The following is a 15,966-nucleotide window of genomic DNA, read 5'->3' as shown; positions in this document are numbered from 1 at the left end:
TTCAGCCCCGTAAATGCCCAGACTTCCATATTCTTCTTCATCTTTGATGAGATGTTAAAAAATAAAAAATAAAAAAATAAAAATTCCATTATTCTTTTGTATGAAAAAATATTTTAATAAATTTTTAAGGAATTTTAAAAATTTACATATTTGAACATCACATATAGGCGCGCTTGCATTATGTATGTATAGAAGAACAGTTATATGGCCCTAATATCTAGCCGAGTTATAATTATAACTATGCTAAATATCTGAACATTTTCTTTTGATTTTTACCGACAACCGACGGATATCGTTTATCCTGCCTCTGAATTAAACCAAATATGTCGTTGCACTATGAAACTATGTATGTATGCATTTTAAGATGGCGTTTCAGGAACTTAAAGCAGTACCCATAGTTTGATTTTTTCAAGCCGAAATGAAAATTTCATCAATCAATTCGGCAGTCACATTCTGGTGAAATCTATCCATTTTTAATTCAAGATTTATAAGGTTACGTGTCACGATAGATTTTAAGAAATAGTGGTTTTTACCAAATATAACTTAATTTTTTAAAAATGTTTAATCAAAAACATATTCCATCTAATATTTTTAGGAAACGTTAGATGTATCATTCGAAGGCATGGCCTAGGTGATGTTGCCCATGACAGGACCTACAACCTGAGGACGAGGAGAGCTGACCCCAATAGCTTACAAAGACGATAAGTTAGGATAGAGCCAGGAGGAAGATAAATATATGTATATACTTATGTATATATATTTTGCATATTAAAAGCATTGTTAACTTTGTAGTATGGTAATATAACACTCTTCTTATAAGTTATGGTTCAGTTTGTGTAATACCCTTTTAATAAACACTATGTAAAGTAATCAATTAAGACCAAATCCATAATAAATTATCAACTAAATTTAACTTCGAGTCCAGATTTAAAAATATTCCCATTGTGATTCATTTGTCTTGTCTCTCCCTTTCAAAATGTTATTTTTAGTACAAATGTCAAACAGCACCTTATAATTCTATTTTAATGACCTGATGATGGAATGATTATTCAAAAACCAATAGTCACGAATCAGTGTTTATTAAAGTGGTATACACAAAGTGAACGATGAATGATAAGGACACTGTTATTTGTATATATGTATATATTGTATATATAAATATATATCTATACACATATATATATATATATATATATATATATATATTTATATATATATATAAATATATATATATATATATATATATATATATATATATATATATATATATATATATATATATATATATATATATATATATATATATATATATATATAAACACACATGTGTGTTTCTGTATGTGCGTGTGTGTGTGTATGCAGGTAGCTATTATTTTGCGGTATACAAATTCCAAACCGCAGCCACAACATGATAAACATGATATCTCGAAGCGTGCATTATTCTAACAAGTACTCATTTGAAAATATGAACAATTTGAGTCGTATTTCTATGCGCGTTTAACAATGAGTAGCTGCACCCCCCGGGCCCATTGTGCGACGACGACCCTTACAATTATTTCAACTAAACTTTTCCTTTTTGGAATTGCAGCCATTCGTGCGACTGCATTTGTATGGGTCCGTAAATACGAAATTGGCCCATTAGTTTCATAAATTTTGTTTCTTTACAAATCGCCGAACGACGATGCCGCACCTTGCGTCTGAAGGATGTTCGTATATTCCCATTTCAAAGGAGTGCCTAGAACAACCAATTAACACGAAATACTTCAAAGACATGTTAATACTTACGTTAAATAATAAAATGAATAACAGCATTCTTTTGGTACATTTAAAAATCAAGGTAAAACGTTAGCTTTTTAGTAGATGAATATTTTTACTGCCGTTATTAAAATAACTTTTTTCATTATGTTTTACAAAAATGACAACAAAATATGGCATCTTCATCTCACCAATAGATGTCTCTAGTGAAGTTCTAGTGATTGAAGAACAATGTTTCAAAATGGGTTCATATATATAGAACAGCCAAGAGTTTGAGTAGCGTGGTTGTCAACAATGGGTAGAATTGGTGAATGTTACACATATGTAAAGGGATCACTCTAACAAAGCATTTTTGTAAGTGTCCTATATATGCAAACTTTTTATCCAAACCCGGAATATGCATTCTTTAAAATACTAATGGATGCAGTTTTGTGCATTTAAAAACTTAAGACAAGCTTGTGAAATCAAAATGATAAATTTCATTATGGATTTGGAGTATATTAAACTATAAAAAATTATTTATTTATATTCACAATATTATTTTACATCAAGAAACATGTGTATAGTAAACACCCCTAAAACGTTGAGATAAGTACTGCGTTATCGGAGGGAACTTTATAGAGGGCAAATGTTTTTAAATTAAATTTTAATTTAATAATGACTTTTCCGCTGGTGCAAATGTAAAAATTCAAAACTTTAAAACATTACTCCTTTTAACGTTCCCTCCGATAACGCGTTAACAATCTAAACGCTATAGCGGGGTTTACTGTTTTTTGTTGATATCTCAAAAAGTAACTTTTTTATGTAAGTTCTCAATCAAAATTAAATAATTTCTTAGCACCGCGACGACTTTAGACTTTAGTCTTACAAATAAAACCAAATATAATTAATACATGTCTATAAATAAATTAAATATATTATATATTATTTTTTGACATCTCATCAAAGATGAAGAAGAATAGGCTAGTTTAAGTGATCACTTTACACACGTGTGACATTCACCAATTCTACCCATTATAAACAACCACACTACTCAAATTCTTAAAAGTTCTATATAAATGAACCAATTTCAAAACGTTGTTCTTGAATCACTAGAGACATCTTTTGGTGATATGAAAGGAAAATAAATTCACAATTTACATTCTTCCCAAGACTTCCATATTCTTCTTCATCTTTGATGAAATAAAATGATTGGAGATAATCCACATTAGTGAATACGTGTTTGGACACTCAAAATGTTGTAAATATGTTATCCATGGAAACAAAAAAAAATCTACAAAATCATCATGAGTGTTTACAATTTCTTGAAGCGATGAATCAAAAAGAGAAATCTAGTTTGAAAGTATTTATAGTATAATAAAAAAGACAGTAATAAAATTGTTTTCATAAAAAAAACATGAGAGATATATACTGATATACTGATATACTGATACATACTGATATTAAACTATATAATAGTTGACGTGAATGTGTTTTTACTTACATACTCGTATTTTAATCGCGTATTTCTTTTTAACTAACCAACTAATAATCACGCCATTATCCCGCAGGAGTAGGCAGAGAGAGTAGAACGCCACAACACTCTATATTTTCAAATATTCCTCGCCTCTTCCACATTCACGCATCTCCACATACATATCCGCAGATTATTCCGACTACTGATCTGACCACTTAAAGTACTTGATCTGCTTGATCATGCCATGTTTTCCTCGGTCTTCCTTCGCTCCTATTTCCAACTGTATTCACTTCCCAAATTTGTTTAAAAGTTTTGTATAATATTAAAAATAATGTTTTGTTAAGAATTATGAATCGTATGCAATGAAAAAAAAGTGAATTTATCTTCTAATGTACCTGCTGGATTGATATAACTTAGATAAATACACATTTATACATATTTAAACAATATACAATTTTTTTATTTGTCATATCAAATCCTTCACTGGCAGTCTTATAATGCAATAAATGTATGTATTCAAATGCGCGCTTGCATAGTGAATGACCCACGAACTTCACCCCTGACTAACATTCCTCAGTGAAGGTATACAGGCTTTGGTATTTAATTTAACGCGTCATACTTACGTATATTTCAATATTCATTCCCAATGAAGAAAATAAGAAGGAATTAATGAAGAAAGTAATTAATTGAGGAAAGAAATAGTTGTAATAGCTAAGGCATTCGGGTTTACTGGTATTAAGAAAATCGCAACTTAATTTTGTTTTTATTTAAAAAATATTAAAAAAAAATTATTAAAAAAAACTATATATATATACTTACCTGTATATGCATATAAATTTTTATATATATATATATATATATATATATATATATATATATATATATATATATATATATATATATATATATATATATATATATATATACATGTATGTATATATGTGTGTGTGTGTGTGTTTATACAAATATGTATAAGTATTCTTCTTTGCACTTTTTTTTGAAACACGGGACTACTTATTTTGAGTTACATAATACATTATGGATATGTCATGTTGTGATTGTATAAAATGGAGCGGAATAATATAATATTATATTTCTACGAACATATCGCTCACTCCTTTCAAGAACGTCATAAATCAAGAAACTTGATTTTACAGGAGAATGTTTTTAAAGTTTAAAAATATAATACAATGTTTTAAAAATAAATATCTAGCTACTTATTGAACTTTTTACAACGCAACAGATCTTTTTAGGTAAAACCTGAAAATTTTTTCTCCATTTGAAAAATATTTACTTTATTTCAAAAAATAATTAAACAATACATTTTCTTCAAAATGCAAAAACAACACTTTCTGCCATGTAGCGGGTAAATATTAAGTTAAAAATATGCCTCTTTTTCTGGGATATAGTACATTTTCTGGGCATTGCGAAAATATGCTGAACTAAAAATTGACAATTTTTAATTTATGACGTTCTTGAAAGGAGTGAGCGATATGTTCATTTAAAAAAAATCTACAGCCGATTTCGTAAAATAATTGCCATTAAATTATTAATAAATAATTTAATGGCAATTATTTAATATCTCTTTATTCAAAACGATTCTAGTAATGTATATAGTAAAAGATAATTTATTTTCGTGAGTCAACAGTTTTATCTCAGTTATTTAAGAAGTAATTAGTGATTAATATTTTTTTTAATCACCTTGTTTACTCTTTGGTACCCTGAGTATAATCGATAAAGGAAATGAGTAGGTATATACTTATACTTCGCTGAAAGACTTGTTATTTATGTAATATAAACCATAAATAACAAGTCTTGTGATATAGTAAACAGAATTTTTCTGCTCAGAGTAATTTATAAATTAAATTTAAATCAGCGTTTACATCTTACATTTATATCATAATTTACTTCGTATATACTAGAACAGGGGTGGGTAGATAACCTTATCATATTTGAAGGTCACGTATATATATATATATATATATATATATATATATATATATATATATATATATATATATATATATATATATATATATATATATATATATATATATATATATATATATATATATATATATATATATATATATATATATATATATATATATATATATATATATATATATATATATATATATATATATTTATATATATATGAATAGAAAAAGCCAAATGAATAAGAACAAGAGATAAGAAACTTCAAGAGGTCGAATTTTCGACCCGGTACTAAAGATGGTAATCATATTGTCGATTCATCAATTGTGATAATTTCTTATACAATACGATCGTGAATTTGCTACTGATACATTAATCACTAAATTGAATATGCATGTACGTCATAGTTGGAAGAGAATTCGTTTTTATTATCGTTGACAAACAATCACATTAATTAACGATTGTTTTTTTTTCCAAAACCAAAATTTAAAAACAACTTATAACAAAAGTAAGTGACGCAGAATGTTTTAACGAGCAATGCATATTGAAAATTTCTGACGCACATATTATACGTTCAAAAAAATAGATGTCAACATGTTTATTTTTAACTACATAGATGTAATAATAATTGTTTTTGGTACTTTTTTTCTTTAGTCATTATCTTTTTACTGACGAATTGTTTGGAATATTCATCAACCATAATATAATCTTCGACTACGTGATAATATGATTTTTTTGATTTTTCAGGCAAATCATTAAAGTACGTTTAAACCATTTCTCCGCCTCCGTAGTGTAGGGGTTTAAACGTTTATCTACCATTCCCTGGACGGTTAAAATAAATCTGATAGAAAAGCATCTAGGTTTCCTGACAGATCCCTTTTGCAAAGTAAACTTTTTTAAGAACTAATATCAGAAAATTATAGAAATTAAAAAAAAAACTCTTTCCCGATTTTACTGTGAATTTACATTTAATAAGCTCTTAATGTTATTGACACTGCCAATCTAAATAAATAAAAGTTTGTAAAACCAACCAATTCAAGTTTGCTCCTATTACGAATATCCTATACGGCTGTGAAACATGGCACCTTACAAGGGTCCAGAGCAACCGTGTACTTAGCTTTGAGAATAGGTGTCTTCGAATAATTTCAGGCGTGCGGTGGTTTGACTTTGTGAGGAATGAAGAAATAAGGCGTAGGACGCAGCAAATCTTGGTCACAACTGTCGTCAAAAAAAGGTGATTCAGTTGGCTAAGCCATGTACTCTACATGCCTCGCGAGCCTTAGTCAAGATTGCCTTTTTTACCGCCCAAGACGTCCACAGCTGACAATTCGTCGGCAGCTGTCGTCTGAACTTCGGGAGACCAAACTGACTTGGGAGGATGCAAGGAAGCTGACAGTCGACAGAAAAGCCTGGAGACAGTTTGTGGACTCCATATATGCTCCACATAGTGAGCGGATATTGTTTAAATAAGTAAAAACAACACGTACTTTCCAAAAGTACAAATCAGATCATTTTACATAATTATAATAGATCTACTCGTACGTCATACATCAAGGTGAAAAGCTTAAAATGAAAAATAATAAAACGCAATTTTTATCATGCTTCGTAAATTTCCATGAAACGAATCTTTTCTTTTACATTGTTATGATCAAAAACCCCGGTTCTTATTATTTCATAGCTCACCCTCCACTTTCCATAACTGTTTCATCCCTTACGGCCGCTCAGCATGTAGCACATGGCACAATAAAAGTAATAATGACGTCATGTCTCAGCTTTCCGTGAGAGAACAAAAAGATAAAATAAAAGCGTAACGGACGGACGCAATATTACAGTATTACTCCCGAGTGACATCCGCCTGAGAACCAAAACATCCATAGAAACAACAAGGCATAGAAAGTGGGCATTTGATGAAAAACGAGTTGTTACTTTTCATGAATTGTTTTCAATAATAATACAGGGTGGCACAAAATTAATCACGCTATCGGAAGATGTTATATTTTTTTTTAAATGGCGTCGTGCGTCAATCATACTATCGTAACTTTTATTCCACTCACATTGTGTGGACCAAAAAACAAAGTCTTTTTATTTCTCAAAATAATATATCAATATCATAAAGTGAATGCTTTCAATATAATAAAAAAGGTAAACAATGTACCTATCGTATAATATCGTCCGCTTCCGTAGTGTAATGGTCAGCATGCTCGCCTACCGTTCTGGAGGTCCCGGGTTCGATTCCCAGGGGGGTTTAATAAATATAAGTGATTTTTTCACTCTAATATTTATTCAATATTACACTGGACTGGTACCTGAAGTGGAGGGCTGATCACCTTTCCTTCATGTGTAATCGATCGAGATAAAACTGCGTTTATATGAAGCAGTACCCCATGCACCATTGGGGGTGCGGTAAGGGATTTATTATTATTATTATTTTACTAAAATGTGGGTTTATCAGATATGCAAAATTAATATTATACTACCACTTCTATTTTATTTATTTATCTATTTAAACTTCATGTACAGAAAAGAAAAAAGTACATTTGCAGGCTTTTTGCCAAAAAGCAATATCTTCCAACCAACCAAAAATAGACTAATGATATTTATCAAAACGTTTGATACCATATATACATAGCTGTTTGCAATCAGAAGGTACTTGAACATTTTACAATACATAAATTACAAATTGATGATAATAAGAAAGGCAAAAAGGGAGTTTAAGGTAGGAGGTAGAGGGAAACTATTACCATCACGCCGTTTCCCTACGAGGGTAGGGAGAGAGGATGGAACGCCACACTCGTCTATCCAGACACACTCATTGCTTCATTCATATCCATACATCTAGTCATACACGCCCTCCAGTTACGTAGTCTTTGAAAGTGTTAAACACAACCATATTTTTGGTGCCTTTTTTCGTCTGCCTCCGAAGTGTTATGGTCAGCACGCTCGGCTACCATTCTGGAGGTCCCGGGTTCGATTCTCAGGGGGGTTCAAATAAATATTTGTGATTTTTTCACTGCAATATTTATTCAATACTACCCTGGACTAATTCCTGAAGCGGAGGGTTGATCACCTTTCCTTCATGTGTAAACGATCAAGATAACACTGCGTTATATAACGCAGTGCCCTATGCACCATTGGGGTGCGGATAGCGGTTTTATTATTATATATTTTAGGTTCTTTGATAAATTCGTGCAATACATTTTCTAGCCGACCTTGTTCTGTTCCTCTATTCAATTTTCCCAAATATACTTTCATAGGCATTCTCTCTTTCTCCATTTGCTCCGCATGTCCATACCACGTCAAAGAACTCAACCTTTTAGAACTTAAGGCGAAACAGCTGTTACAATACAAATAAATTACTTAAATTATAAATCGTATTTTGATTTAAGGCAACAATAATGAATTAACATTATTTTCGCAGAAGTATAGGTGACTAAAATATACCTGTAAGCGATTACTGGGGCCTTAGGGAAAGCGTTAGGATCGGAAATAAAATAGCGCTTACCAGCTTAAAATAATGATTTATCCCACAGGTAAGTAAGAAGATTAAGATAAACTAAGTTTGTTTAAGACCTTCCAAGAATCAAATAATTTATGATAACCTAATCTCGAAGAGCAATGATTTCAAAGCTATAGTAAAAGTGTAGATAATAATATATGAATGATTTGAGACCTACTTCGTGTATGAAAATGGGAATCTTTTATTTGGCTCGGTATACAAACGGTATAGCGATTCTTGTAATAATTATGTCCATAAATACTGTGAACCATAAAACAAATAGTTATTTATTGATTTGGCGTTTAATTTGTAGAACTCCATTTTAATTTATGTATTAATTTTAAATCAAACACAGATTTTTTGAGTCTACTAAGTTGCATTTTATTAACAAAAACACATAAAAAATTATATTGTGACAATTGTTTCGCCTTGTTAGGGCATCACAATATAATTTTTTATGTGTTTTTGTTAGTAAAATACGACTTAGTAGACTCAAAAAATCTGTGTTTGATTTAAAATTAATACATAATTAAAAATTAATACATAAAACAAAATAGTTAACCTTTACCCTCAGTATGCATTTACATTTTTTCCTAAATACAGTGAAATGTGTATACGCATACGCATGGTATGAAAGAAAAAAACCTATAACATAAGTAAAAAAAAATTTTCACTATATTACTATTGTAAATAGGACTCTTAAAAATCACTACAAGATTTACACTAGAATATCTATAGAACATTCCCTATTACCACTACTCAAAGTAACTGTCAAAAAGAAGGCTCTATGTCATGAGAAATATTTAGTATTGGGCACGTTGATGTTACGTTCAACAGATGGCGCTACCATTGCGGTCAAAAAAACTGTTTTTCAACAAAAGCGTGTTTTTTACTTGTTACAGCTAAAAACACCTGTCTTATATATTAAAAAAAAGGTGTGTGCAACGTTATGTCAAAATTTCAAAGCAATTGTTTTAGCAGGTTTAACCCTAGACAACTAAACATTCGTCCACGTGACGACGCCCAAAAAGTCAAGTGCACTTACTTTCTTGCACCTCCAGGCTTTGTTTACGGAATAGTGATTTATTGTTAAATATCTCTTACATTCATTCCTAACAATATAACCCTTATCCGCACCCTATGGTGCATAGGGCACTGTATCAAATTGACGCAGTGTTATCTTGATCATTACTTACATGAAGGCAAGGTGATCACTCTTGCGCTTCAGGAACCAGTCCAGGGTAATATTAAATAAATATTAGAGTGTTAAATCACTAATATTTATTTTCACCCCCCCCTGGGAATCGAACCCGGGACCTCCAGCACGGTAGCTAAACACGCTGACCATTACACCACGGAGACGGACGAAACAAACCAAACTTAAATGTCATGCAATCAGTTACTATTTTTAATAAATACATTTGATAATTTTTAATTTTTAATTTTTAATTGCGTAGTCCGCTTGTCGAATGTTTAGTTACTATGTATCTACAAACATAGTTAAGTTATCTAGGGTTATAAGATATTGAATAAACGAACATTCTCATTTGTTACGTATGTATAAATAATTCGTAATCTTAAATAAGATGTAAAACATAACTTCTTTTATAAATAACAAGTAGCTTCATTATTTAAATTCAATGACATCATATTACAATACAACAATAAACTATTTTAACAAAGCATGTTATTCTATTGTATTTAGGATTCGTGTCTTAACTTTCGAATTCTAGCGTATTTTGCAACTAAAACTCAAAGTCAAACCCACGCGATCAACTGTCGTGTTCCCGAAATGGCGGTCGCAAGACATCTGCAGCCATGGCCCAGCAAGTTAATAGGATATTGATAAACTGTCAATCCCAACTATTACTGAGTAAAGTAGGTCCCTCACCAACCGCAGGCGCCAGACGAGATGCGCCTCTCTAGTTTGGAAACATGCTATCCAAGATAAGGCGAAGATTGTAGAGGAGATCCTACAGCGAATCTAAAACTAAGAGTAATATTAAAAATAATTAAAAAAAAACAAATGAAAACACGAGTTAACAATTACATCAATAATATGCATACTGTCGAAATACGATCCTTCAGACGAACGATGTTCGATAGATGTTCGAATGGTGAAATAAAGAATGAATGCAAGGCTCAGATAAGCATTATCGATAAAATTAAGAAAGGCGTGTTGAAATGATTTGGACATGTGGAACTTATGAGTGAGGAAAGAACGGTTAAATAAATTTATGAGATAAATCTAGTAAAAAAAGATGTAGAGGAAGACCAAGGAAAACTCAGCACAATCAGGTATGTCAAATACTTGAAAGCAGCCGGGTCAGGAGTCGAAATAAACATCGGGTATGTATGAGGAGATACATGAATGTGGAAGAGGCGAAGAATGTTTGCAAAGACAGAGTGGTATGGCGTTCTATTCTCTCTGCCTACCCCAGCGGGGAAACGGCGTGTGGGTTAGTTAGTTAGAGCGTTATATTAATTAATTTTAATTTTCATAGATTACAATCTTTATGATGATTGGTTTGCTTTTTTCATCGTCAGTCTCAGCTCAACTCTATCCTCCGCTCGTCTCTTCAACTCGAAGTTAAAAAAAAAACATAAATCCAAAAAACTGTATTTCATTTTGTTTTGTTTTGCATACTCTTATTAAAACAAACTGTTTTGCTTACTCTTATTTACAAACCGTTTTTCTTACTCTATTTACAAACTGATAAAAAAATGCAAAGAATATTTAATAAGTAAAAATATGATGTTAAAACACGAGCTATAAATAGTAAATCCAAAATAAAATTAAATAACTTGGAATAAAACTCGACACATCATGCGTTTTTTATGTGTTTATGACCTTTTTACTAACAAAAAAATTAACGCTTGTACACCACTTATACGATCAGAATAAAATTTTAGACAATAAAACGTTTACCTATTACTGTAAGAACATATTTACATATAATTATTTAATGCTGTTTTTATGATAGACATTTGTAAATAATTTTTATTTTATATAATAAAACAACAACTGTGGAGGTCCTTACCAATGTTTCATTTCCAATATTTCACAAAAAATCCTTTAAATTCAAACCTGTTCTGTTTACTGAATTCTATCGAAATTTTAATTAAAGTTGCATCAAAACGTGACCAATCCTGTGTTAAACTACTATGGAATCATTAAATCGCACCAAAACGTAACGATTTTACAAGCAAGAACTCTTGATTGCTTAAAATCATTTATAATGGAAATGTAACGTTTTGGTGAGAACCTCCACAACTGTTATATCAAGTTTTATTTTTTTATACAAATATGTTGTTTAAAAGCTGTTTAATACTTTATATTATTAAAATAAAAGAATAGAGGTTATTTTTTCATATAAAATATAATTCCACCAAGACATGTCAGTACAAGCATATATGTAATAAATCTAATTGTTTTTCAGTTATTTTTGACAGTTTTCAGCATAAATAAAACATAAAATATGCCTAGAGAAAATTATCAATTACTGCCAGTGACTAAGCTCTCATAAGTCGTGATGATAAAATATGAAAACGGAGATTTATTTTTGAACTGTATATTGTTTTATTTTATCTTTAATTTCTTGTCAGCGTACTACTGTAAAGAATCAAAAATAGATTGCAAAAAAAGCATCGGGTAATTTATTGATTTTTATTCCGAATTTGGTAGATATGCAGACCACAGTTGAACTACCTCTGGATTCAAACCAGCAGAAAACTAAGAATATAATTTAAATTACTAAGATTATAGATTACTCCAAAACTTTTAATGGCAGATTAAGACATCACGAGGTTGAGATGAAGATAAGTTCCAATTATACGATTATGTTGTACTCTCATTACAGAACACGCCAATCTAAATCCATTGTATATTAGATACCTCTAACAAGAAACTAAAAAAAGATTGATAAAAATGATGTTACTCCAATTTCCACGCTGAAGGTTTTAACACAAATTTACCTCTGCGTATAAATGCTTAGAAAATTAATTTATAGAAATGTAAGGCATGTTGATCAAGTAGTAGGTATATTCCATTTAATACACGAAACTGATCCTTTTACTTGATGAGATTCTAGATTATTTTATTGAAATTAAACACTTGAATATACAACTTTAATGAGTTTTATTTATATTTACGACTAGTTTCGAAAACGACAGATGTTTTCATCTTCTGGTACAAATTAAACATGGATCAGTTTTAATTTGTACCAGAAGATGAAAACATCTGTCGTTTTCGAAACTAGTCGTAAATATAAATAAAACTCATTAAAGTGGTTTATTCAAGTGTTTAATTTTAATAAAATAATCATGTCATTCCACAAAGTTAATGCCGAATCAATAAATAATATGAGATTCTAGATATTTGTAATAGAAACCTCTGTATCTAACATTGATATTTCTAATAGTCAGATGGATAAACGTTACAGAAATAATACCGTTTCCTATTTAAGTGTAATACTGGTACCTTAAATCAAAAAAATTAAAAAGTAATCCTGTACGTAATTTTTTATCAAGGTCTTCTTTTCTTTTTCTTGTCTGTCTAGACCTTGTGGCCTGTTTTAAGGGGGGATTAGCCTTCTGCGATGTCAATTCCCAGCTGTCAATCCATCTCTTTGATGGTTGCCCTGGAGTCGTCTAACTTAGGTTTAGCCGTACAACGGAATGCAGGTTAGTCTGGATGGTTCCATTCTCCTCACATGCGCATATCATTGTTTGATCAAGATATATAATATCAAATACGGCAAACTATTGATATTTTTTTCTTGATATGGTTCTGAATATTCTAAATAGAGACAACATTTTGAGCGTGTCCAAATACTGGTTCACAAATCTGGACTGTCTCCAATTAACCGAGCTATTTTTCATATTATTTTTTTGACATCTCAACACAGATGTACGGTCGTAAGCCCCGTATATGCCCAGACTTCCATATTCTTCCACATCTTTGTTGAGATGATAAAAAAATAATACTAAATAGACACTTCTGTAGAAGGGTTTCTGCATCTTATATGGGTTTTTCTAATAGTCAGATGAATAAGCGTTACAGAAATAATACCGAGAAAATGTAATAAAAAGTTATAACCGTACAGTCCATTCAATACAGCAGACTATTGATATATTTTTCTTAGAATGACTGTTATATGTGTATTGTAAATCCTAATTACAAGTCAATCACACAGTCCTAATTATCCATAGTAATAATGGCCTCCCTTACTGATTGGTATGCACACATTAATGTAATATAAGTAATTAGTAATCATCGGGATATTCAAGTCAGCCGTACAGTAATTATGATACATTGTGATTATGAAGCATGTAGAAGTCCCTCAAATTAATGAACATCTGCACTAATGACAGGCCCTTTACAAATGAAATGAATTGCAGTCGTTGCCATAAATGAATGGAAACGAAACGGGAATTTTGTTGTTATTTACAATTCAGAATGGAAACAAATCAATAAACAAATAAGTTGTTTCAAATTTCGTACTAATGTTTCTTTGTGGAACTGCATTTTAAATATATTTTTATTTTATTTTTATATTTTTATATTAAACACTTGAATATACCACTCCAATGAGTTTTATTTATATATACGACTAGTTTCGAAAACTTACAGATATTTTCATCTTCTGGTACAAATTAAAACTAGCGAATAAAAAATATATTTAGGGGTTTATATAGGTTAATAAATATATGCATTTATGCATTTCATATAATAAAACAATAACTAAATAGTTTTTTCAATGAAAATGTGTTATTATTTCAATTTTATAATGTACTTATGAAAGAACTATAGATGTAAAGAACCACAGGAAGACGTCTATCAGGAGAAGTTGTAAATTTATTGTTGTTATTTCAAATACTTTCAATTAAAATTTCATTCATTTACCCTAATCTAATATTTATATCAGAATACAATGCTGAGATAAGCATTATCGATAAAATTAAGAGAGTTGTGTTGAGATGTTTTAGGCATGTGAATCTAATGATCAAATAAAAATTATGAGGTCGAAAAAAAATATGGTTAAAAAAAAACTAGGTGTGATCAAGTTTTGCAGATAGGTACTTGAAAGTGGTCGGGTCAGGAGTTGGAAAAATCAGCGGGTACGTATAAGGATATGAATATGGAAAAGGGGAAGATTGTGTGGAAAAACAGAGTGGTGTGGCGTTATATTATCTCTGCCTACTCTTGGTAGTTTTATTTAAAACTTTAATCACCATCGAGAGAACCATCAGTGCAGATATATATTTTTTTTTGGTTAAGACCCGTTTTTACCACCGATATGCATATGCATATAAATGAAGGTAAAACCTATAATTAAACTCGAATGGTTTTTAGGTGCTTGGACAGAAGAAAGGAAAGAACCGAAAGTGGTCATGGATATTCTGATGTATGTGCAATATATTACAATTCCCAAGACAGCAGCCTTTTCCACAGAGGTTTTGGAAATCAATTCAGTTCCCTCGCATTGAGCCAACCACATATTCAACTGTACCATTGTTTCCGATATCCTTTTGTACGGAGCCATCAATTTTGGATTCGTCATGGGCACGCGGATTCCGAATCGATTGGAAATATAAAACTGATTGAAAAATTATAGGTGTACAGTATCAGGAAGAGGTCGAAAACTATCGATTCAATGATGAAGAAAAAACGTATACAAGCTTTACTTATAGTATTACTATTCTTAGACCTCACGAAGGGTTTCACATTTTAAATTATCTCAACAGTGCTTACATTATTTTGTAATATTGTACAATACAATATTTCAAATAGTTGGGAAGTGTGCTTTTTAGGGATGGAAAGATTGATAAATGAGCGAGAAAGGGGAGTAAATGCCAGTAACAGAGGGAATGGTGTATTTAAATAAGTTAAGCAAACAAACGCCTTACAGCGAAAACTAATCTGGCAGTGGAATTTGGTCAAATTCAGTCAAACTGCGATCTCTATATGCCGCAAAACGATATACAAGTATGATGGGTGTGTGGATTGTGATATCAGAAGGCTGAGGTAAGCATTATCAATGTAATTAAGAAAGGTGTGTTGAGATGGTTTGAAAATGCGGAACGAATGAGCAAGGAAATAACAGTGTTTTTAATTGAAATTTAATGTCAAAAGAGAGCCGATGCGCATGGCGTGGTAAATCTCTTCTCCCATGAGGAATAATTAATGAAAAAAAATTCAATTGGCACAGTGCAGCCTAATAATCGTATGCAATTGGATTTTATTATAGTTATATCAACCTTTTGTTAAGATATGGTTTTTAAATAACTAGACATAAGATTTTTAATTTTCTTTTGTTTG

Source organism: Brachycentrus maculatus, unplaced genomic scaffold, assembly GCF_059751285.1.
Source record: "Brachycentrus maculatus isolate JH-2025_06_01 unplaced genomic scaffold, ASM5975128v1 h1tg000328l, whole genome shotgun sequence".
In the NCBI taxonomy this organism is placed as follows: Eukaryota; Metazoa; Arthropoda; class Insecta; order Trichoptera; family Brachycentridae; genus Brachycentrus; species Brachycentrus maculatus.
This window is presented reverse-complemented; position numbering follows the sequence as displayed.